Source organism: Bos indicus, chromosome 3 (assembly GCF_029378745.1).
Source record: "Bos indicus isolate NIAB-ARS_2022 breed Sahiwal x Tharparkar chromosome 3, NIAB-ARS_B.indTharparkar_mat_pri_1.0, whole genome shotgun sequence".
Taxonomy (NCBI): domain Eukaryota; kingdom Metazoa; phylum Chordata; class Mammalia; order Artiodactyla; family Bovidae; genus Bos; species Bos indicus.
In genome coordinates, this window is record NC_091762.1 from 73,123,481 (window position 1) to 73,147,318 (window position 23,838).

General features: G+C 37.1%; 1 protein-coding gene and 1 pseudogene across 2 annotated transcripts in view; both read left to right on the plus strand.

Annotated features, from left to right (window-relative positions):
* The window catches only part of LOC109556646 (baculoviral IAP repeat-containing protein 2-like), a 36,338-nt pseudogene extending 12,910 nt beyond the window's left edge, over positions 1–23,428 (plus strand).
* The window catches only part of NEGR1 (neuronal growth regulator 1), a 1,040,964-nt gene that overhangs the window by 52,309 nt on the left and 964,817 nt on the right, over positions 1–23,838 (plus strand). The gene's annotated exons all lie outside the window — the stretch shown is intronic.

Below are 23,838 nucleotides of genomic sequence, written 5' to 3' on the forward strand. Positions count from 1 at the left end.
AGTCAGACACGACTGAAGTGACTTAGCAGCAGCAGCAGCAGGCTTTTATTACATAGGACCTGGAGATAGGGTAGCCTGTTTTGCCTACCTGTTTTGTGGTGAGATGCTAAATAACTGGAAACCAAAGGATGATGTTATGCTAGAGCACTGGAGACTTTTCCCCAACTGTCCATTTTTGGAAATTCTCTGGAAATGCAGAGGTTCAGCATTTAAAATTTGAGCATGCAGACACATGCAGCGTGACTGAGAACATTTACGTGCTGGCCATTGACTGTACCAGTTCAGCCTTGCAAGTGCTGGTTTCTATCATGTAAGTCGTAATGATGATGTCAAGTACTTTTGTTGTGATGGTGGCTTAAGATGTTGGAAATCTGGAGATAACCCATGGGTAGAACACTCCAAGTGTTTTCCAAGGTATGAGTTTTTGATATGCTTGAAAGAGCAGCGATGAGATTCAAGTTAGATAACTTCATCTTCTGAACAGCTATTGTCAACTTCAAATACTCCTGGAGTTGAAAATGCTCATCCACCAATTGTTCATTTTGGACCAGGAGAAAGTTCTTCAGATGATGTAGTCATGATGAATATACCTGTGGTTAAACCTGCCTTGGAAATGGGCTTTAGTAGAAGACTGGTAAAGCGGACCAGTTTTAGAGTTCAGAGTAGGATCCTAAAAACCGGATGAAGTTAAAAACAGTTAATTATATTGTATCAGGACTTCTTATTGCTGAAGATGAAAAAAGAGAAGAAGAAAAAGAGGAAGAGAATTAAAGACAAACCGAAGAAATAGCATCAGATGATTTGCCATTCAGTTCAGTTCAGTTCAGTCACTCAGTTGTGTCCGACTCTTTGCGACCCCATGAATCACAGCACGCGAGGGCTCCCTGTCCATCACCAACTCCCGGAGTTCACTCAAACTCATGTTCATTAAGTTAGCGATGACATCCAGCCATCTCATCCTCTGCCGTCCCCTTCTCCTCCTGCCCCCAATCCCTCTGAGCATCAGCGTCTTTTTGAATGAGTCAACTCTTCACATGAGGTGGCCAAAGTATTGGAGTTTCAGCTTCAGCATTAGTCCTTCCAATGAACACACAGAACTGATCTCTTTTAGGATGGACTGGTTGGATCTCCTTGCAGTCCAAAGGACTCTCAAGAGTCTTCTCCAACACCACAGTTCAAAAGCATCAATTCTTCAGTTCTCAGCTTTCTTCAGAGTCCACCTCTCACTTCCATACATAACTACTGGAAAAACCATAGCCTTGACTAGACCGACCTTTGTTGGCAAAGTAATATCTCTGTTTTTGAATATGCTATCTAGGTTGGTCATAACTTTCCTTCCAAGGAGTAAGCGTCTCTTAATTTTATGGCTGCAATCAACATCTGCAGTGATTCTGGAGCCCAAAATAATAAAGTCTGACACTGTTTCCACTGTTTCCCCATTTATCTGCCATGAAGTGATGGGACCAGATGCCATGATCTTTGTTTTCTGAATGTTGAGATTTAAGCCAACTTTTTCACTCTCTTCTTTTGCTTTCATCAAGAGGCTCTTTAATTCCTCTTCACTTTCTGCCATAAGGGTGGTGTCATCTGCATATCTGAGGTTATTGATATTTCTCCTGGCAATCTTGATTCCAGCCGTGCTTCATCCAGGCCAGCGTTTCTCATGATGTACTCTGCATACAATTTAAATAAGTAGGGTGACAATATACAGCCTTGATGTACTCCTTTTCCTATTTGGAACCAGTCTGTTGTTCCATGTTCAGTTCTAACTGTTGCTTTCTGACCTGCATATAGGTTTCTCCAGAGGCAGGTCAGGTGGTCTGGTGTTCCCATCTCTTTCAGAATTTTCCACAGTTTATTGTGGTCCACACAGTCAAAGCCTTTGGCATAGTCAATACAGCAGAAATAGATGTTTTTCTGGAACTCACTTGCTTTTTCAATGATCCAGCAGATGTTGTCAATTTGATCTCTGGTTCCTCTGCCTTTGCTAAAACCAGCTTGAACATCTGGAAGTTCAGGATTCACGTACTACTGAAGACTGGCTTTCAGAATTTTGAGCATTACTTTACTAGCATGTGAGATGAGTACAATTGTGCAGTAGTTTGAATATTCTTTGGCATTGCCTTTCTTTGGGATTGGAATGAAAACTGACCTTTTCCAGTCCTGTGGCCACTGCTGAGTTTTTCAAATTTACTGGAATATTGAGTGCAGCACTTTCACAGCATCATCTTTCAGGATTTGAAATAGCTCAATTGGAAATCCATCACCTCCACTAGCTTTGTTTGTAGTGATGATTTCTAAGGCCCACTCGACTTCACTTCCAAGATGTCTGGCTCTAGCTGAGTGATCACACCATCGTGATTATCTTGGTTGTGAAGCTCTTTTTTGTACGGTTCTTCTGTGTATTCTTGCCACCTCTTCTTAATATTTTCTGCTTCTGTTAGGTCCATACCATTTCTGTCCTTTATTGAGCCCATCTTTGCATGAAATATTCCCTTGGTATCTCTCATTTTCTTGAAGATATCTCGAGTCTTTACCATTCTGTTTTTTTCCTGTATTTCTCTGCATTAATCGCTGAGGAAGGCTTTCTTATCTCTCCTTGCTATTCTTTGGAACTCTGCATTCAAATGAGTGTATCTTTCCTTTTCTCCTTTGCTTTCACTTCTCTTCTTTTCACAGCTATTTGTAAGGCCTCCCCAGACAGCCATTTTGCTTCTTTGCATTTCTTTTCAATGGGGATGGTCTTGATCCCTGTCTCCTTACAATGTCACAAACCTCCATCCATAGTTCATCAGGCACTCTGTCTATCAGATCTAGTCCCTTAAATCTATTTCTCACTTCCACTGTGTAATCATTAGGGATTTGATTTGTGTCATACCTGAATGGTCTAGTGGTTTTCCCTACTTTCTTCAATTTAAGTCTGAATTTGGCAATAAGGAGTTCATGATCAGAGCCATAGTCAGTTCCCGGTCTTGTTTTTGTGACTGTATAGAGCTTCTCCATCTTTGGCTGCAAAGAATATAATCAACCTGATTTCGGTGTTGACTATCTGGTGATGTCCATGTGTAGAGTCTTCTCTTGTGTTGTTGGAAGAAGGTGTTCGCTATGACCAATGCGTTGTCTTGGCAAAACTCTATTAGCCTTTGCCCTGCTTCATTCCGTATTCCATGGCTAAATTTGCCTGTTACTCCAGGTGTTTCTTGACTTCCTACTTTTGCATTCTAGTCCCTATAATAAAAAGGACATCTTTTTTGGGCTTTAGTTCTAAAAGGTCTTGTAGGTCTTCATAGAACTGTTCAACTTCAGCTTCTTCAGCATTACTGGTTGGGACATACGCTTGGATTACCATGATATTGAATGATTTTCCTTGGAAACAAACCGAGATCATTTTGTCATTTTTGAGATTGCATCCGAGTACTGTATTTTGGACTTTTTTGTTGACCATCATGGCTATTCCATTTCTTCTAAGGGATTCCTGCCCACAGTAGTAGATATAATGGTCATCTGAGTTAAATTCACCCATTCCAGTCCATTTTAGTTTTCTGATTCCTAGAATATCAATGTTCACTCTTGCCGTCTCCTGTTTGACCATTTCCAATTTTCCTTGATTCATGGACCTGACATTCCAGGTTCCTATGCAATATTGCTCTTTACAACATCGGACCTTGCCTCTATCACCAGTCACATCCACAACTGGGTATTGTTTTGCCTTGGCTCCATCCCTTCATTCTTTCTGGAGTTATTTCTCCACTGATCTCTGGTAGCATATTGGGCACCTACCGACCCAGGGAGATCCCCTTTCAGTATCCTATCATTTTGCCTTTTCATACTGTTCATGGGGTTTTTAAGGCAAGAAAACTGAAGTGGTTTGCCATTCTTTTCTGCAGTGGACCACATTCTGTCAGACTTCTCCACCATGACCCTCCCGTCTTGGGTGGCCCCACACAGCATGGCTTCGTTTCGTTGAGTTAGACAAGGCTATGATCCATGTGATCAGATTGGCTAGTTTTCTGTGATTATGGTTTCAGTGTGTCTGCCCTCTGATGCCCTTTTGCAATACGTACCATCTACTTGGGTTTCTCTTACCTTTTACGTGGGGTATCTCTCCATGTTTGCTCCAGCAAAGCTCAGCCGTCTGCTCCTTACCTTGGATGAGGGATATCTCCTCACGGCCACCCCTCTTGACCTTGAACGTGGAGTAGTTCCTCTCTGTCCCTCCTGCACCCTTGCAGCCACCACTCCTTGGACGTGGGATTGCTCCTCTCAGCCGCCACCCCTGACCTCGGATGTGGGGTAGCTCCTCAGGTACTCCTGTGCCGATGCAGCCTGGCACTCTTGGTCACTACCCCTGACCTTGGGCGAGGGGTAGCTCCTCTTGGCCATGCTTCTGTGCAGTCTGTCGCAGCCAGCATGCTTCTGCATGATTTGCTGTTACTTTGGAGAAATAGAATGGCTCTTTTTCAACAGTTGATGTGTGTGCTTCCTATCCTGGATAATCTTTTAAAGGCCAATGTAATTAATAAACAGGAACATGGTATTAGTAAGCAAAAAACACAGATACCTTTACAAGCAAGAGAACTGATTGATACCATTTTGAAGATATGCCTCCAACATCTTCAAAACTGTCTTAAAGAAATTGATCCTACATTATATAAGAACTTGTTTGTGGAAAAGAATATGAAGTATAATCCAACAGATGTTTCAGGTCTGTCACTGGGAAGCCTGCAAGAAGAACATGTAAAGTGTGTATGGGCAAAGAAGTCTCTATTGTATTTATTACTTTCAGTCATCTGATAGTATGCTGGAAATGTGCCCCTTCTCTAAGGAAATGCCCTATTTGCAGGAGTATAATTAAGGGTACTGTTTGTAATTTCTCTCATAAAAGAAAAATAGGTTATGCATTACATTAAATATAAAAATCTTTAAAATATTGTTTGAAGCTGTTTGAAGTTAAAATAGGGATTCAGTTCAGTTGCTCAGTCGTGTCGATTCATTGTGGACATTGTCCATGTCCAGTCATTGTGACCCCATCAACCACAGCACGCCAGGCCTCCGGGTCCATCACCAACTCCCGGAGTCAACTCAGACCCACGTCCATCAAGTTGATGATGCCATCCAAACATCTGATCCTCTGTTGTTCCCTTCTCCTCCTGCCCTCAATCTTTCCCAGCATCAGGGTCTTTTCCAATGAGTCAGCTCTTTGCATGAGGTGGCCAAAGTTTTGGAGTTTCAGCCTCAACATTAGTCCTTGCAATGAACACCCAGGACTGATCTTCTTTAGGAAGGACTGGTTGGATCTCCGTGCAGTCCAAGGGACTCTCAAGAGTCTTCTCCAACATCACAGTTCAAAAGCATCAGTTCTTCGGCGCTCAGCTTTCTTTATGGTCCAACTCTCACATCCATACATGACCACCGGAAAAACCATAGCCTTGACTAAACGGACCTTTGTTGGCAAAGTAGTGTCTTTGCTTTTTAATATGTTATCTAGGCTGGTCATAACTTTCCTTCCAAGGAGTAAGCGTCTTTTAATTTCATGGCTTCAATCGCCATCTGTAGTGATTTTGGAGCCCCCAAAATAAAGTGTGACACTGTTTCCACTGTTTCCCTATCTTTTTGCAATCAAGTGATAGGACCAGATGCCATGATCTTAGTTTTCTGATTTTTGAGTTTTAAGCCAACTTTTTCACTCTCCTCTTTCATGTTCATCAAGAGGCTATTTAGTTCTTCTTTACTTTCTACCATAAGGGTGGTGTCATCTGCATATCCGACATTATTTTTATTTCTCCTGGCAATCTTGATTCCAGATTGTGCTTCATCCAGCCCAACATCCAATGGATCATTGAAAAAGCAAGAGAGTTCCAGAGAAACATCTATTTCTGCTTTATTGACTATGCCAAAGCCTTTGACTGTGTGCATCACAATAAACTGTTGAAAATTCTGAAAGAGATAGGAATACCAGTCCACCTGAGCTGCCTCTTGAGAAACCTGTATGCAGTTCAGGAAGCAACAGTTAGAACTCAACATGGAACAGCAGACTGTTTCCAAATAGGAAAAGGAGAATGTCAAGGCTGTATATTATCACTCTGCTTATTTAACTTATATGCAGAGTACATCATGAGAAACACTGGGCTGGATGAAGCACAAGCTGGAATCAAGATTGCTGGGAGAAACATCAATAACCTCAGATATGGAGATGACACCACCCTTACAACAGGAAGTGAAGAAGAACTAAAGAGCCTCTTGAGGAAAGTGAAAAAGGAGAGTGAAAAAGTTGGCTTAAAGCTCAGCATTCAGAAAAATAAGATCATGGCATCTGGTCCCATCACTTGATGGGAAATAGATAGGGAAACAGTAGAAACAGTGGCTGACTTTATTTTTTGGGGCTCCATAATTGGTGCAGATGGTAATTGCAGCCATGAAATTAAAAGACGCTTACTCCTTGGAAGGAAAGTTATGACCAACCTAAACAACGTATTAAAAAGCAGAGACATTACTTTGTCAACAAAGGTCCGTTTAGTCAAGGCCCTTGTTTTTCCAATGGTCACATATGGATGTGAGAGTTGGACTATAAAGAAAACTGAGTGCCGAAGAATTGATGCTTTTGAACTGTGGTGTTGGAGAAGACTCTTGAGAGTCCCTTGGACTGAAAGGAGACCCAGTCAGTCCATCCTAAAGGAGATCAGTCCTGGCTGTTCATTGGAAGGACTGATGTTGAAGCTGAAACTCCAATACTTCGGCCACCTGATGCGAAGAGCTGACTCATTGGAAAAGACCCTGATGCTGGGCAAGATTGAGGGCAGGAGAAGAAGGGGACAACAGAGGGTGAGATGGTTGGATGGCATCACCAACTCAGTGGACATGGGTTTGAGTGAACTCTGGGAGTTCGTGATGGACCGGGAGGCCTGGCATGCTGCAATTCATGGGATCACATAGAGTCAGACATGAGTGAGAGACTGAACTGAAAGGACCTGAACACTGCATATAAGTTAAATAAGCAGGGTGATATTATATAGTCTTGATGTACTCCTTTCTGGATTTGGAGCCAGTCTGTTCCATGTCCAGTTCTAGCTGTTGATTCCTGACCTGCATACAGTTTTTCAGGAGGCAGGTTAGGTGGTCTGGTATTCCCATCTCTTGAAGAATTTTCCTCACTTTGTTGTGATTCACACATTGAAAGGTTTTGGCATAGTCAATAAAGCAGAAGGTAGATGTCTTTCTGGAACTCTCTTGCTTTTTCTATGATCCAGAGGATGTTGGCAGTTTGATCTCTGGTTGCTCTGCCTTTTCTAAATCCAGCTTGACCATCTGGAATTTCATCATTCATGTACTTTTGAAGCCTGGCTTGGAGGATTTTAAGCATTACTTTACTAGCGTGTGAGATGAGTGCAATTGTGTGGTAGTTTGAGCATTCTTTGGCATGGCTTTTCTTTGGGATTAGAATGAAAACTGACCTTTTCCTGTCCTTTGACCACTGCTGAATTTTCCAAATTTGCTGGCATATTGAGCACAACCCTTTAACAGCATCATCTTTTAGGATTTGAAATAGTTCAACAGAAATTCCATCACCTCCACTAGCTTTGTTCATAGTGGTGTTTCCTAAGGCCCACTTGACTTTGCATTCCAAGATGTCTGGCTCTAGGTGAATGACTACACCATCGTGATTATCTGGGTCGTGAAGATCTTTTTTGTATAGGTCTTCTGTATATTTTTGCCACCTCTTAATATCTTCTGCTTTGGTTATGTCCTTACCATTTCTGTCCTTTATTGTTCTCATCTTTGCATGAAATATTACCTTGGTATATCTAATTTTCTTGAGGAGATATCTAGTTTTTCCCATTCTGTTGTTTTCCTCTATTTCTTTGCACTGATCCCTTAGGAACCCTTTCTTATCTCTCCTTGCTATTCTTTGGAACTCTGTATTCTGATGGGTATATCTTTCCTTTTCTCCTTTGCCTTGAGCTTCTCTTCTTTTCACAGTTATTTGTAAAATCTCCTCAGAGAACCATTTTGCCTTTTTGCATTTCTTTTCTTGGGGGTGGTCTTGATCCCTGCCTCCTGTACAACGTAGTGAACCTCCATCCATATTTCTTCAGGCACTTTGTCTATTAGATTTAATCCCTTGAATCAATTTCTCACTTCCACTGTATAATGGTAAGGGATTTGATTTAGGTCATGAATCACTAGGTCACTGAATAATCTAGTGGTTTTCCCTACTTTCTTCAATTTAAGTCTGAATTTGGCAATAAGGAGTTCATGATCTGAGCCACAGTCAGCTCCCGGTCTTGTTTTTGCTGACTGTATAGAGCTTCTCCATCTTTGACTGCAAAGAATATAATCAATCTGATTTTGATGTTGACGATCTGGTGATGTCCATGTGTAGAGTATTCTCTTGTGTTGTTGAAGAGGGTGTTTACTATGACCCATGTGGTGTTTTGGCAAAACTCTGTTAGCCTTTGCCCTGCTTCATTCTGTACTCCAAGGCCAAATTTGCCTGTTACTCCAGATATGTCTTTACTTCCTACTTTTGCATGCCAGTCCCCTATAATGAAAAGGACATCTTTAGGAGAGGGCAATATTCTTAAGTCAGAAAGTGTGGCTCCATTTTCTGGACTGTTACTTGTCGTGCTCTGATTATCACTGGCTAAAACTATGGGTACACATCATAGGAAATCAAACCTTTCCAATACTTTGTGAATCCACAGAGACTTTTTTAAAGCTCACTTATGCTTGTTTGCAAATATGCAATCACTTATCCACACCACATTAACCAGTGTCTCTTACTTGATTTCCACTAGGTAAAACACTGTTTAAGCAAAAGGTTTGTTACGGTAAAGGAAGGATCTAAGCAAAGCCAAACACTCCAAATGTAACATAAACATTCACAGTCTCAGTATTGTGAGTTTTTCTTTTTAAGCCCCATCACTCCAAGACACTGTCAATGCCTGTTTCCCTATATAGTCTCTAGCTTTGTAATACCAATCCTGGTTTTCCTGATCCTTCCTTCTTGGGAACAAAATGATTTTTCTTATTTCTATTCTTTTATTTTATTTATTTATTTTTTATTTTTCTTATTTCATGCAAAGCAATCTCTTCCCAAACTTTTCCTTCATGGTTTCATCATCAGAATGGACATTACCTTTTGCCTCAATCTGTCTGTTTTGGAGGTATTTTCCCAGCAAGCACTTCTCACCTATAGAGAACTCTGGGAATAGCAATCAGAATGATTCAATTTAAGCAACTTCCTCTACCACTTATTAAGTGCTCATTATTTATTAGGCACTGTGTTTTATAACATTTCTTCTCACTCTCCCACTTTTTTCCATGGGGTAGGCTTTTATCATTCTCATTTTAGAGAAGGAAACTAAGTTCCAAGAAAATTAATTCACTTGTCTAAGGTTTGAAAACCATCAAACACAGCATTGTGTGTTCCAGCTCTGATTCCAAAGTCCAGACTGTTTTCAATGTTGTCTTCTCATTTAGGTCATGATTACTATTAAATTTGTGATTTAACTATAGTGTGTTGTAATCAAATGCTTTGCATGCATGCATGTCTTATTTTTTTCTGAAGGAGATCCATTTGGTAGCTGTTATTTGAAAATGGAATAGATAGTCAATTTGCCAGTTAAGTTATTATAATAATTAAGCCCTTACAGTTCTTTGTACCATTTTTAAAGTTATAGAAGTGTAACAGAAACAATACTTTGTTTTGTTAGAAATATAGAGCTCAGAAATATAAAAGTAAATATACATGAAAAAAGTCATTTAGTTTCTGAAGCACTTCCTTTTTTAATTTCAAAAGGCATTATGAATAGGAATACCATCATTTTACCAAGAAATAAATATTTGAAGAGTATATTGTGAGCATAATTATTTATTTTTAATAGCTGTATGTAATTGATAAATATAGCTGGTTATGACCAAAGGTCAATCAATCTAATGAAACTTGAGAATTTCTGAATGTATAAATTTATATATGGAGTCAAATTTAAACTTCCCCTAGATAATTAGGAGTTGAAGGTTATAAAATTTGCCATTGAGAAGATCATTATTCTCTAAATATTCACTAAAGTCTGTGCCCTGATAACATTAATGGCCCAGAAAGCAGTTATATGTCTTCTATGAAGTATTGATTTTGAACACAAAGAGGGCACATGTTTCATATGTAACTTTTTGATACTTAAGTTTTTGCTTGATCTCTCATTTTTAGTCTATTCCTGATGTTCTTATTTTTAAAAAGATCTATGATAGTAAAATGACATTTGAACTATGTCTACAATTTTCTGCTTCTAACAATAGTTGCCTTTTGAATGATTAAAAAATTCATAATTTGTAGTTTATTTTAAAGATACATAACATAAATACCCACTTCCATAAAAGTTTAGATCCTGATTAAGCCATTAGATATTCTGAAGATTTGCTCTCCTTTTACTTCCACTCTGACAATATCTGTGGCTACTTAGACTGTAATACATTTAAGCCATAAGTTAAGTATTTTTTTTTCCCTAAAATTTGTCTTCCTAAGTCTTGTATTCTAAAATGTATTTTCCTTGCTAAGTCAATTCCTTCCTATAAGCTCACCTTAATATAATTCTATAAATTCTCAAAAACATATGCTCTTTCAAAATCATCAAATATCAATCATTTTGAGTCAAAACTGGGAGTTAATTTGGGTTAAATTTGATCCTAATTATTGGGAAGAGTAATTGCCCTGCCCAAGATTTGATTTTTTTCTCTCTGTCATACAATAAGTAATGACATGAAATGACCAGTTTTAAAGAAATAAAAATTACTAACCAAAATCAGCTGAGTAATGTCCAACTCTTTGTGACTCCATCGACTACAGCACACCAGACTTCCCTGTCCATCACCAACTCCTGGATCTTGTTCAATCTCATGTCCATCAAGTTGGTGATGCAATCCCGCATTTCATCCTCTGTTGTTCCCTTCTCGGCCGCCTTCAATCTTTCCCAGCATCAGGGTCTTTTCCAGGTCTTTTCCAGTGAGTCAGTTCTTCACATCAGGTGGCCAAAGTATTGGAGTTTCAGCTTCAGTATCAGTCCTTCCAATGAATATTCAGGACTAATTTCCTTTAGGATTGACTGGTTGGATCTTTCTGCAGTCCAAGGGATTCTTGAGTCTTCTCCAACCCCACAGTTCAAAAACATCGGTTCTTTGGTGCTCAGCTTCCTTTATAGTCCGATTCTCACATCCATACATGACTACTGGAAAAAACATAGCTTTGACTAAATGGACCTTTGTTGACAAAGCAATGTCTCTGCTTTTTAATATGCTCTCTAGGTTGGTCATAGCTTTTCTTCCAAGGAGCAAGCATCATTTAATTTCATGGCTGCAGTCACCATCTGCAGTGATTTTGGAGCCCAAAAAATAAAGTCTGACACTGTTTCCATGGTTTCCCCATCTATTTGCCATGAAGTCATGGGACCAGATGCCATGATCTTAGTTTTCTCAATGTTCAGTTTTAAGCCAACTTTTTGACTCTCCTCTTTCATTTTCATCAAGAGGCTCCAGTTCTTTGCTTTCTGCCATAAGGATGGTATCATCTGCATATCTCAGTTTATTGATATTTTTCCCAGCAATCTTGGTTCCAGCTTGTGCTTAATCCAGCCTGGCATTTTGCATGATGTACACTGCATATAAGTTAAATAAGCAGGGTGACATTATACAGCCTTGATGTACTCCTTTCCCGATTTGGAACCAGTCTCTTGTTCCACATCCAATTCTAACTGTTGCTTCTTAACCTGTGTACAGTTTTCTCAGGAGGCAGGTCAGGTGGTCTGGTATTCCCATCTCTTAAAGAATTTTCCTCAGTTTGTTATGATTCACACAGTCAAAAGCTTTGGTGTAGTCAATAAAGCAGTAGTAGATAATTCTAATTTGAGCCCCATAGTAAAATATGTGTGTGTGTGTATATATATACACACACACACATACTAGATACCTGTTACTGATACTGAACATATACCTAATATATACATTTATAAATGGCAAATATTTAGAAATAGTCTTAATTTCTTAACTATGTTTTTTTCTTATTTTTCAGTCTCTGTTTCTATTCATAAAAATAACCTGTAAAACACAGGATATAATGTTAGGGGAATTTTGATGAATAGTTTCTTTTATTCAGTCACTATATGATAAGTTGAGAGGTTATATATATTAAAATTTATTTTTATTAAAAAATATAAACATTAACAAGGTACTTTCAAATATACTAGTATAGAACTCATATTTAAATGAAATAGTTTGATGTACATTCTAGTTTTGACAATCATAAGGTAACTTTATTTATTATTATTTATAGCTAACACTATAAATTTATCTCATTTAATTCAACTCCGATGAGAAATGGACACTGTGTTGTGAATAATAATTTACAGTTACTTGAGTCAGGCAGTCCTGAGTTCACATTAAGTTCTGTCATTTATTCCTGAGGAAATCTTTAATAAGTTACTTTTCTGTTCCTCACTTCATTCATCTGTAAATAATAATAGACATTTCCACAAGACTGTTGTAAGAATTATATGAGGAAATATATACATGGCAAAATAGTACATGGTAATTATAATAGTACTGAACCTGTAATTTTAGCATACAGAATTTTTAAAGATATTTTAAAATTGTCTTAATAAAGCCCAGATGTGTTCTTTTTGAATTATTTTTATGAATACTTTCTAAAATGTATTACCAATTTATTTACTTAGTGTGCAGAATATGTTAAAGTACTTAAAAGTTTTGACCGAAGCATTAACAAGAATGTTATTGATTCTTTTTTTTTTGTTCATCAGTAATAACAGTACAAAGACTATTGTTTTTAATTATAAAACTTTTTTTTTTTTTTTTACCATATGATATAGATACTGCTTGAAGGCCTCAGCCACTACTGCCCAACATGTATATAAAAGCATAGACATTCACTTATTCAGTGCACATCTGTTAGATTTCTGTTGTCTGATGGAAAAACACAGGGCCATAAAATTCAGCTTTGTAATCAGGTCTTTCCTTTATGTTCAGATGTCTTCATTCACTCCCTTATTCAAAACTATTAGAGAAAACTACTGAAAAACATTCCAAAATAAATTGAAAGGCATCATTTTTAAAGTCATTGGAAAAAATTAATAGTCTGTAACATAAATCATGGCAATAGTTATCATAATCACTCATGTCTTTGCATAATGTTTACTTAACTCATCTTGGATATATTATGTTAAACCTAGAAATAAACTGTGTTTAGATGGAAATAAATTATCAAGTAAATTTTAAGTGTACTTGAGTTTTTGCCTCTCTCTCCATATCTATCTTCATCTCTGTCTCTGTCTCCTTTTCTCTGTTTCAAGTATCAGAGGAAACATCAGTTTGCAGTGAATACAGAGAGCTCTGTAAAAAGAAACATCTTTTACTTCAAATTGTAATACACTGTAAAACCTCAGTGAGGTTGCAGATTACCTAGTTTTGTAAGCTTGAATTTATTCATACAGAAATAAGAATGATTTTACTTTTGATAGGACCTACCTATGGTGGATCAGCTGGTAAAGAATCTGCCTGCAATGCCGGAGACCTGGGTTCAAGCCCTTTGTTGGGAAAATCCCTGGAGAAGGGAATGGCAACACACTCCAGTATTCTGGTCTGGAGAATTCCATGGACTGTATAATCCATGGGGTCACAAAGAGTCAGACACAACTGAGCAACTTTCACTTTTCACCTATTTTAATAGGAAGTACCTCATGGGGCTTCCCTGGTAGCATAGTTGGTAAAGAATGTGCCTGCAATGTAGGAGACCCAGATTCGATCCCTGGGTTGGGAAAATCCCCTGGGGAAGGCACTGGCTACCCACTCCAGTGTTCATACCTGGAGAACCCCTTGGACAGAGGATCCTGGTGGACTACAGTCCATGGGGTCGCAAAGCATCAGACAAAACAGAGCAATTAACACTTTCACTTTTCACCTCATGGGGAAGTTATGAGCATTGCATAAAATATTACATCTAAAGAGCACATAATTCAGTGTATTTGTATTTCTGTATCTCCTGCATGGAACTCTTCTTGCAGATACTTAAGGCACTTTATCAGAGAATTTTTTTTGACCCCATTTTAAATAGCATCCTCCACTTTCCCACCTCCTTTCGTTACCTCTGAAATAACCTAACCATACATTAGGAAAAAAGGTCAATGAATTTGACATATTTCCTGACCAGATTTCTTTACAGGGTCATTCCTACTGACATGATCCTCAAGATAAATGTTATTAAAGAGGAACCTACTTTTTAAAACTTAGACAGAAATGTTGGATGCATACATCAGTGGAACGTTAAGTTCTTGGGAGACAGAAACTTTAGCAGTCAATTTGATATACTTAAGCATGCAATAGTCCTCTAATCTTTGTAAAAAAATTTTTTTTTTAATTAAAGAAATTGTCATGCAGCTGTAATGTTGTCATTTATCAGCATAATGAATTTAAACTGAAGGCTACTCTTACTGTGAGAATGAACTGATTAACTGGAGGGACTGCATTGATAATAATTAGTCAGAAAAGTGCAGTGGTGCAAATCAATATCTTGGTGCTGAGACTTTCCTTGGGGACTGTAAACCATAACAAAGCTGTCAGGCTGCTGAGAGATGGGGATGTTGTTTATTTGTGTTGCTAATTTACTCTCTGATACTTTTAAGTTATATACTGAATACATCAGAAATGAAAAAAAGATATTTCACCTATTTTTTTAAAGATAAAACATGGTTTATTTTTATTTCTCCCATATAAGTTATCAAAACTGTAGTGAAGGCTTAAGTGGCAAACTGATCATAACATTTTTTTTGAGGAGGGGGAGAGGAGTATCAGGATTATTGTGATGTCTTTTGTTAATATTTAGTGACTATGTATCACTTTCTATTTAGTGTTATAATTTCTACAGAAGTAGTTTTAATTCAAAATTTTCCATTTTAAGGGAAGATAATATTATACAATAAGCAGGACCTGTATTTGACTAATGGAATGGTAGTCATTCTTCTGGACACTCATATACCACATTTCAGGAGTCCATTAAGTAGAAGAGAACTGTCACTCATCATAGTCTTTCAGGTTTCCAAGTTTGATAACATTATTAAAAGCGTCCATTGCTGGTAGGATTTACTCTTTTCTGTATTATATTCTTTTTCCAGAATCCAATAACAGAAAGTTGTACAAAGCGTAATTTTTGGACCTCAATTTTTCTCTAATACTTAAGAGGTTGGAATTCCATTTTAGTTATCTATTGCTGCATGGCAAATTACTCCAAACTTTGCGGAGTAATACAAAAGTCCTCATAGGATCTGTAGCTCATGAACTTGGACAAGATAAAGCAAGATAACTTATCTTTTCCCTATGATCTCTGGGAAGCAGCAGAGGGTGATACAAATGGCTGGGGGCTAGAATTATCTGCCAATTTCCAATAGAGTACCCACCATTTATATTAAAATTTACATTAACTAAATATAATTAACACTTTAGTTCTTCAGTCATACCTGCCATATTTCAAATGTTCAAGAGCCACATGTGGCTAGTGATGATCCCTTGGCCAGTGTGTATATATATATGACATTTCTATCATCACAGAATGTTCTCCTGGACAGAGCTAATCTAGGGGCATCTTTACTCATATGTCTAACATGTAGCCTGGGATGACTCCAGGGTTGGGGACAGACGAGATTGTTGACTAAAGTACATAGATGCAAGATTTCTATTTAGGGTTCTTAGAACCTAGAATTTGAGTTCTGAGAGGAAACTTCTCAAGTGCATGTGTTTGAGCCAGGATGAAGCTGCATGGCCTTTAGGACTTAGCATCATAAGTCACAGAGATCACTGTGCCTTACTTTACTGGACAAATAAGCCCACCAGTAATGAGCCACTAGATTCAAGGTATGGGGACTCCTCTAAACAGGAGGAGTGTCAGATGTTCTGAGGCTATGGTTTAGAAGCACTGCAGACTAAATCTTTGTATCACAAATGGTGCTTTGGAAAACTAGACTTTAATATACATAATAGGAAAGGTCTCAGTGATCAAATAAAGAAGACTTCATTTAAATAAAATCTAACACTTCAGGATTTTTATGGTGTTTAGTATGCTAGTGTTCAAGGTTAATTTCTAAGGTGGCATTGTATGTTATGGTTAGTGTAAGGTAAGGGAGTTAGAGAAGACAAGGTTCGGAAAAAGAATGAGACCAGCACTTTACAGGAACAGATCACCTTTAATGAGGTGAGAAGGGGCAGCAGTCAGATTATTGGGCTGCTGCGCTAAGTCAAGAAGAGAGTAGGTATATATAGAAAACATATATATGTGGAGATACATCATTTTGAGGGGGTCTGTTTTTCTTCATGATTATTTTTGATCAGTTAGCCTTCAACACGGAGAAGGCAATGGCAACCCACTCCAGTACTCTCGCCTGGAAAATCCCATGGATGGAGGAGCCTGGTAGGCTGCAGTCCATGGGGTCGTGAAGAGACTGAGTGACTTCACTTTCACTTTTCACTCTCATGCATTGGAGAAGGAAATGGCAACCCACTCCAGTGTTCTTGCCTGGAGAATCCCAGGGATGGCAGAGCCTGGTGGGCTGCCGTCTATGGGGTAGCACAGAGTCGGACATGACTGAAGTGACTTAGCAGTAGCTGCAGCTTTCAACAATTGGGGCAAGGAATTCCTGAGACCAGCCGGAGACTGGGATCTGCTGGGAGCTGAATGTAATCAATCTTAATGTCCATTCCTTTCTTCAGAGGAGAAAGTTTTATTCTGTATAGAATGGTGGGGAGGACCTGGAGGGGAGTTTTAACTCCAGGCTGTTTTGAGCTGTGTAGCTTTCCTTCAGTTAGCAACCATATTTTATCAAGGCATATTTTATTAAATTAATGCTTAATCACATCCAGTAACCAAGTTCTACAGGAGAAGCTGGAAAATGCCATGCTGAAAAAGTGACGTGAAAGTCGCTCAGTTGTGTCTGACTCTTTGTGACCCCATGCAGTCCATGAAATTCTCCAGACTAGAATTACTGGAGTGGCTAGTCTTTTCCTTCTTCAGGGGATTTTCCCAACCCAGGGATTGAACCCAGGTCTCCCACATTGCAGACAGATTCTTTACCAGTTGAGCCAGAAGGGAATCCCAAGAGTACTTGAGTGGGTAGCCTATCCCTTCTCCAGCGGATCTTCCTAACCCAGGAATCGAACTGGGGTTAGGGTCTCCTGCATTGCGGGCAGATTCTTTACCAACTGAGCTATCAGGGAATCTTTAATTTTTAAAATCCTGTGATTTTATTATATTGCCTTTATTCCTAAAAAAGCCTATTTTGTACATAAGCTTTTCTGTTATTTGAATTCTATTTATTTAAACTATAGAGTGAAAGAGGAAATGGCAACCCACTCCAGTGTTCTTGCCTGAAGAATCCCCATAGAAAGAGGAACCTGGTGGGCTATAGTCCATGGGGTTGCAAAGAGTCAGACATGAATGAATGACTAATCACAAACTATAGAGTAGTGAGTTTCTTCTTCTCTTAAGATAATTATTTTTTCCAAAGGATTTATTGTATTCATTTATTCTGAGATTTACTAGGAAATGATAAGTAAGTATTGAGAGCTGTCACATATTTTACAACAGTGTGAGTTTATTAGTAAAATCAAACCATAGACAGTTAAAGTGACAATATTAACATGAGAATTGTACTAAATATAAAGCTATGTAGACAGAATGGTTTCAGTAAGAATATATTCAAGGGAATGTTGGACCTAAAAGCAATTAGATGAATGGATATCATATGAAGAAATCAGAAAAGCAATTTGTCTTTAGAGCAAGGGAGTGTAGGTAACTATCATCAATGTCATTTCTAGTTGTACAACCAAAAGAAATAATGTGTTACAGGTTAGACTAATGTGACATGATAGACTAATGATTATCTCTACTGTCCTCAAAATAATTGTTCAGTCAACTTTTAAACTTTGGATGCTTGGGGCTGGTGCACTGGGACGACCCAGAGGGAGGGTATGGGGAGGGAGGAGGGAGGAGGGTTCAGGATAGGGAACACAGGTATACCTGTGGTGGATTCATTTCGATATTTGGCAAAACTAATACAATATTGTAAAGTTTAAAAATAAAATAAAATTAAAAAAATAATAATAAAATCAATGATCATTTGTTAAGTTTATACACTGTTTATCAGCATTAATATAATTACAACAAAGTCAAGTGTGAGGTTGGTAATATTTTAGCCATATGCAGGATCCTTTTCATATAAATGTAAACATTTCTATTATTATATTTCGATTCATTCAGAGATAAGAGTGAAATATAATAAACAGTATAGTAGATATAAGCAGATAACTTTGTATCAACTAATATTTTTTCCCATAGAATCCATATATAACCCAGAATGTGTTATTACTGTTCAGTTGCTATCAGGTTCCTCTGTCCAAGTGATTTCCCAGGCAAGAATACTGAAGTGAGTTACCACTTTCTTCTCCAGGGGATCTTCCCTGCAACAATGCAAGAGGATTCTTTACCACTGAACCACCAAGGGAGCCATAACCCAGAATAGTATTGCTTAAATTAATTTCAGTTTGTAAAGAAAGTATTTACAAAATATCAAGTTTGTCTTGGTACTATAAAATAAATTAATTGTGTAACACTATTGTTATATATGAGAGATTAGATATAAAATATGGCAATTCTATAATATGGCAATTCTAATAAATATCAATTTTATTAAGAACATAAAAGATGTTCAAACCATCCCTGTAATAGTTTATTATCTATGGCAAGAAGTCCAAGATGGACAAATTCTGTTTGCTTGGAGATAATGTTTCTCAATGATTTTATGGTCCTGGCAACAGTGTTTATACATTCAATAAGAAGCTGTTGAATACCTACTGCTAAATGCAGATTTGAAAGCTACACTCAAGGACATTGCAGTTTGAGAAAGCATGTAGTCAGACAGCTTCAGCTACTAGGACGAGGGCCATATTAGAGGTAAGAAAGAACTCTGTGAGTATGAGGTTGGAGGACGTCATGTGTGCAGAAAAACCAGCTTTATTGCAGAGAGAATGCCATCCTTAGTCCTGACATTTGTGTTTATATGCATGTGTGAATTCAGCTGGTCATTATGACTGCATTCCCTCTCTGTAATGACAAGGGATAGTTCTTTATGTGGTAGATTTGTGAAAGCTTGTGGAACTACAAGTTCTTTGCAATTATGTATTGCAGGTGAAACTAGTGGTAAAGAAACCACCTGCCAGTTCAGGAGACATAAGAGATGCAGGTTTGATCCCCGGGTGGGGGAAGATCCCCTGGAGGAGGGTATGGCAACCCACTCCAGTATGTTTGCCTGGAGAATCCCTATGGATGAAGGAGCCAGGAGGGCTACAGTCCATGTGGTCACAGAGTCGGACATAACTAAAGCAACTTAGCATTTAAGTCGCACAGGAAATACTTATCTCTTGAAAGCTAACATTTATAATATAAACTTAAAATATTTATAAAAAATAATTTATTGTTGGCTGTGCTGGGTCTTTGTTGCTGCACACAGGCTTTCTCTAGTTGCAGCAAGCAGAGTCTACTCTTTTATGAAGTGCACAGGTTTCGTATTGCAGTGATTCCTCTAGTTGCAGAGCACAAACTCTAGGCACACAGGCTTCAGTAGTTGGGGGATGAGGGCTCAGAAGTTGCCACTCCCAAGATATAGAGCATGGGCTCAGTAGTGATGGTACACGAACTTAGTTGCTCTAAGGCATGTGGAATCTTCCCAGACCAGGGATTGAACTTAACCACTGGATTCTTAACCACTGGACCACCAAGAAAGTCCAAGTTTAAACACTTTTTAAAAATTCACAAAGTATGCCATTGTATGAACAATATACTTAATTTATAGATTAACCACATTTATTGGTGTTTGAAATAATTCATTTTCAATGTACCCTTTTTCCCTGTAATATAATATACCTGGATACTTTCTCATAGGAAGGTGATTTAATAGTTGATACTAACCAGTGATGTGTTTATAAGTAGATGTATTTCTTTTGTGAATTATGTTCATGAGTGTCTTCATAATTCCTAGTATGAAACTTTTTGTTAAGGCTTTTTATACACTGCATAATTTATCACCGTCATATCCATGTGTATTATTTTGTTGGAAGAACAAAAACAATAACAGCAAAACGATCTTCTAAGCATATGGTAAGCCTGAGTCAGTTTTGCAAACGTTTTATAAAAATCAACAGGACAAAAATATGTCTGGCTCCATAAATACTGAATTTATCTTCCTTCATTCTTGTGAATTACACCTTGCTTCTACAATATGCCCATCCTGTCTTCTGGTCCCCAAATTACTGGAAAAGAATCTCAATATTTGACTGCAATTAATAGCTTTAGAATTTTTATACATCACTGAATTTTTCAGTAGTATGATCAGAAAGATGCAAGATTTATTCCTCTCCATAGAATTAGTCTTATTTTCATGCCCTTGGCTGTGCCTATTCACCTCAAATTCCCTCTTTCCCTTCCTTCTACCCACTGCACTACTGCCTTCCTGATTGCCTGCCTTGATTGGCTTGTCTTATGTAGTCTTTTCTCACTGTTCCATGAGGGTACTTAGTCTCTACCATACACCTGACACAAAACATGGCCTCACTTTTAAAGCCTCTTCCCTTTATACTTTTTAAAATTGTGACTTTGTAAGTCTTAATAACATTAAAATATTTTAAATTTCAGAAAATGTGAATATTTTATATTTTTCTTTATCTTATTCACGGCCACAACTCTTTCTATATCATATTCATTGTTTTGTATAAATGGAAAAACTTTTCAAAAATTTTAGTTGATCTTTCATAATTTTATATGTATCAATTCTGTACAGTTTTCATATGAACACTGTTTTGAGTATCACCTTATTTTTCTACCTGTCTAGGAAAAAAAAGGCCGAAAAGTTTATGAACAATTAAATGCTCAGAATGTGAATGGTAATGAAATGAAATGTTCAGTAGTGATCTGGATTATAAGACTCTCTTTGGACATTGAACATTTGTGCCTTTAGAGATTAATCTTGACTTCAGTTGTTGTTTTTTTTGATAAATTTGGTGTCCAGCTGCCCACCACCAAGCTTGGCTTCCTGAGATAAGTTCCAGCCAAATGTGTTAATTTGGTCCTGTCCATTTTAGGCACCTAACCTATGAGCCATCTGCCATCCTGGATATAAGTATTGAGAAGAAAATTATTTCAAAGCACAACATGACAAAAGACAAAAAGACTTTGGAAGTATTATTTATCCAAAAAAATGTTCATTCAATAAATTTAAAAATTGTTTTTAGAGGAAAAAGTGCTCTGTGACCTTGTTGCAAAATTCGATATGATGTTATTGTTTGTAATATACCAGTTTTTTCAGAAAATTAGCTGTTCATTCTAAAAACTAGCTTAGATTTTTAATTATAGTCTTTTATTAAATCTAAAATAAAATGAAATTACTTTCATCAAAAAATTACCTAAGACACCAAAGAGATAATGTGTATTTGAGCTGTGTCTATATTTATCTTATTAGAAATTAAAATTGATAAATTAAAAAATAACATCAATTCATTTATAAATAAAAATGAATCTATTGCATATTAATACTGTATAAAACATATTATTATAAAACAATATATATACACATATTATTTTAATGAGGAGAGTGGCTCTGTCTTACACTTTTAATACTTTTAATAACTATTGTCTGCCTTAGTAGAAGACAGCTGGATTCTCATTTTGATCTGCATTTAGTCTGTGATGATATTATATTTGATTGAGTATAGAAAGAAAATCTTGCCTTAACAAATACAGAGTTCATAAAGGATGACTACAGTAATAGTTTTTTTCCAGAAAATGTTGATATTCTTCTTTTATAGTCCCCCAAAACTCAACAAGTAGTATTTTTAAATGATTAATTGCAATGTGAAATCTCAAACCATATCAGTAAAATTTTTCTACTCTATTTCATTAAAATTCATTGGTTTAGCCTGTACTTTGACTATATACTTAACCATGCTTGCATTTGTAAGGTCATGCACTGGTCAGTTGGTTCAGTTAGTCCACAATTACATTAGAAAATATAAGAAAATTATTATATTCATTAATATTGCCACCAGCATAATCTAAGCATTACTGTGTAAGCTAGAAAGCCCTCAGGATTATGACAGAATCAAGATGTCAGAAGTTTTAAGTTTTGCTGGTTTTCATCCTTATAACAAAAACTGTTGTAAGGACAGTGGTTTATTTCCAACCAAATGTTTGCCAAAACCCTAACTCAGTATGATCTTGATTTTTTTCCTTTATGTAAAAGATGATGCACCATGAAAAATGTGACTAATTCAGCTTGCATCTCAAACAATCACACAAGTACTTCTTTGAGACAACCACTGTAATGTGAAATTCATAAAAAAGTACTTTATACATACCTTCCATTTCATTTTCTTGATTTTTGAAAACATGTATGCTTAAGGTTTTAGTATTGTTTTCAACCCAGTGATACACACCATGCCTCTGAGTTGATTATTGCTAAAATTCCAAGGATTTTACCCACTGTTGCTTTTGCAATGTATTTGCAAATGTCAACATAATGAAAAAGGCAAGCAATGTCTCATAATTATTATAAAAGTAGTTTTTTGATGATAGAATAGGTGACATCTGGGGACTCCCAGGTGTCATATGCTTCTCTTATGGCTCAGACAGTAAAGAATCTGCCTGTAATGCAGGACACCCAGATTCAGTCCCTGGGTCAGGAAGATCCCCTGAAGAAGGAAATGCCAACCCACTCCAGTATTCCTGCCTGGAGAATCCCATGGACAGAGGAGCCTGGCAGGCTACAGTCCATGGGGTCGCAAAGAGTTGGACATGACTGAGTGACTAAGCACACACAAGTGTGTGTAGACCAGTTTGAAAACTGCTGCACTAAAGAATAAAAATTAACCTTTTTTGTTACTGTAGGAACATCTTCCAAAATCTACTCTTTCCTTCATCACCTAAACTTTATTATATTAAAGTGAATAATGGGCCAAAAGATCAAATGCAACTGAGTGAGTATTGTATTTCTGTTGTTTGATTGGTACAAGGAAATGTGCTGACATAATAATTGTTATTATATTTATAGCTACCACTTACTGAATATACAGTATGTATCTGACATATAGATCCTGGTACTATAAAGTACATTGATTCCTTTTAATAGACCAAGTCAGTACTACTATTATCCTTTCATAGGTAAGCAAACTGAGACAGACAGATTAAGAATTTGCTTTTAACTTCAGTCTATGCTTTCTATATTTACTTAGAAAACTGATTGAAAAAAAGGATTCCTTAGTCTATTTTAATATTGAATAAGTATATCTCCTCAAACCAGCCAGAAATAAAAGTGCCCAGTTACTCCAGAATAAGTGCATCTTTTTTTCCCATTAGATTTTTTTTTTTGATTTTACTTTTTTTATTTTTTTAATTTTATTTTATTTTTAAACTTTACATAATTGTATTAGTTTTGCCAAATATCAAAATGAATCCATCACAGGTATACATGTGCTCCCCATCCTGAACCCTCCTCCCTCCTCCTTCCCCATACCATCCCATTAGATTTTATATCACTATGAAATCAATGGAAAGATAAAGTTATCAAAACTTTAGAAATTGCTACATTAATAATTGTGTTGTGGAGGAAGAGGTGATGAGTACTTAACTATTTTTTTTGTTTGTTTTTGTTAATGTGCTATTTTTAACTGATCAATCACCCATTGTTTTTAAAATTCTGGCAATATACTTTATCAAAATAAGACAGAGGTTGACTGCTTAAT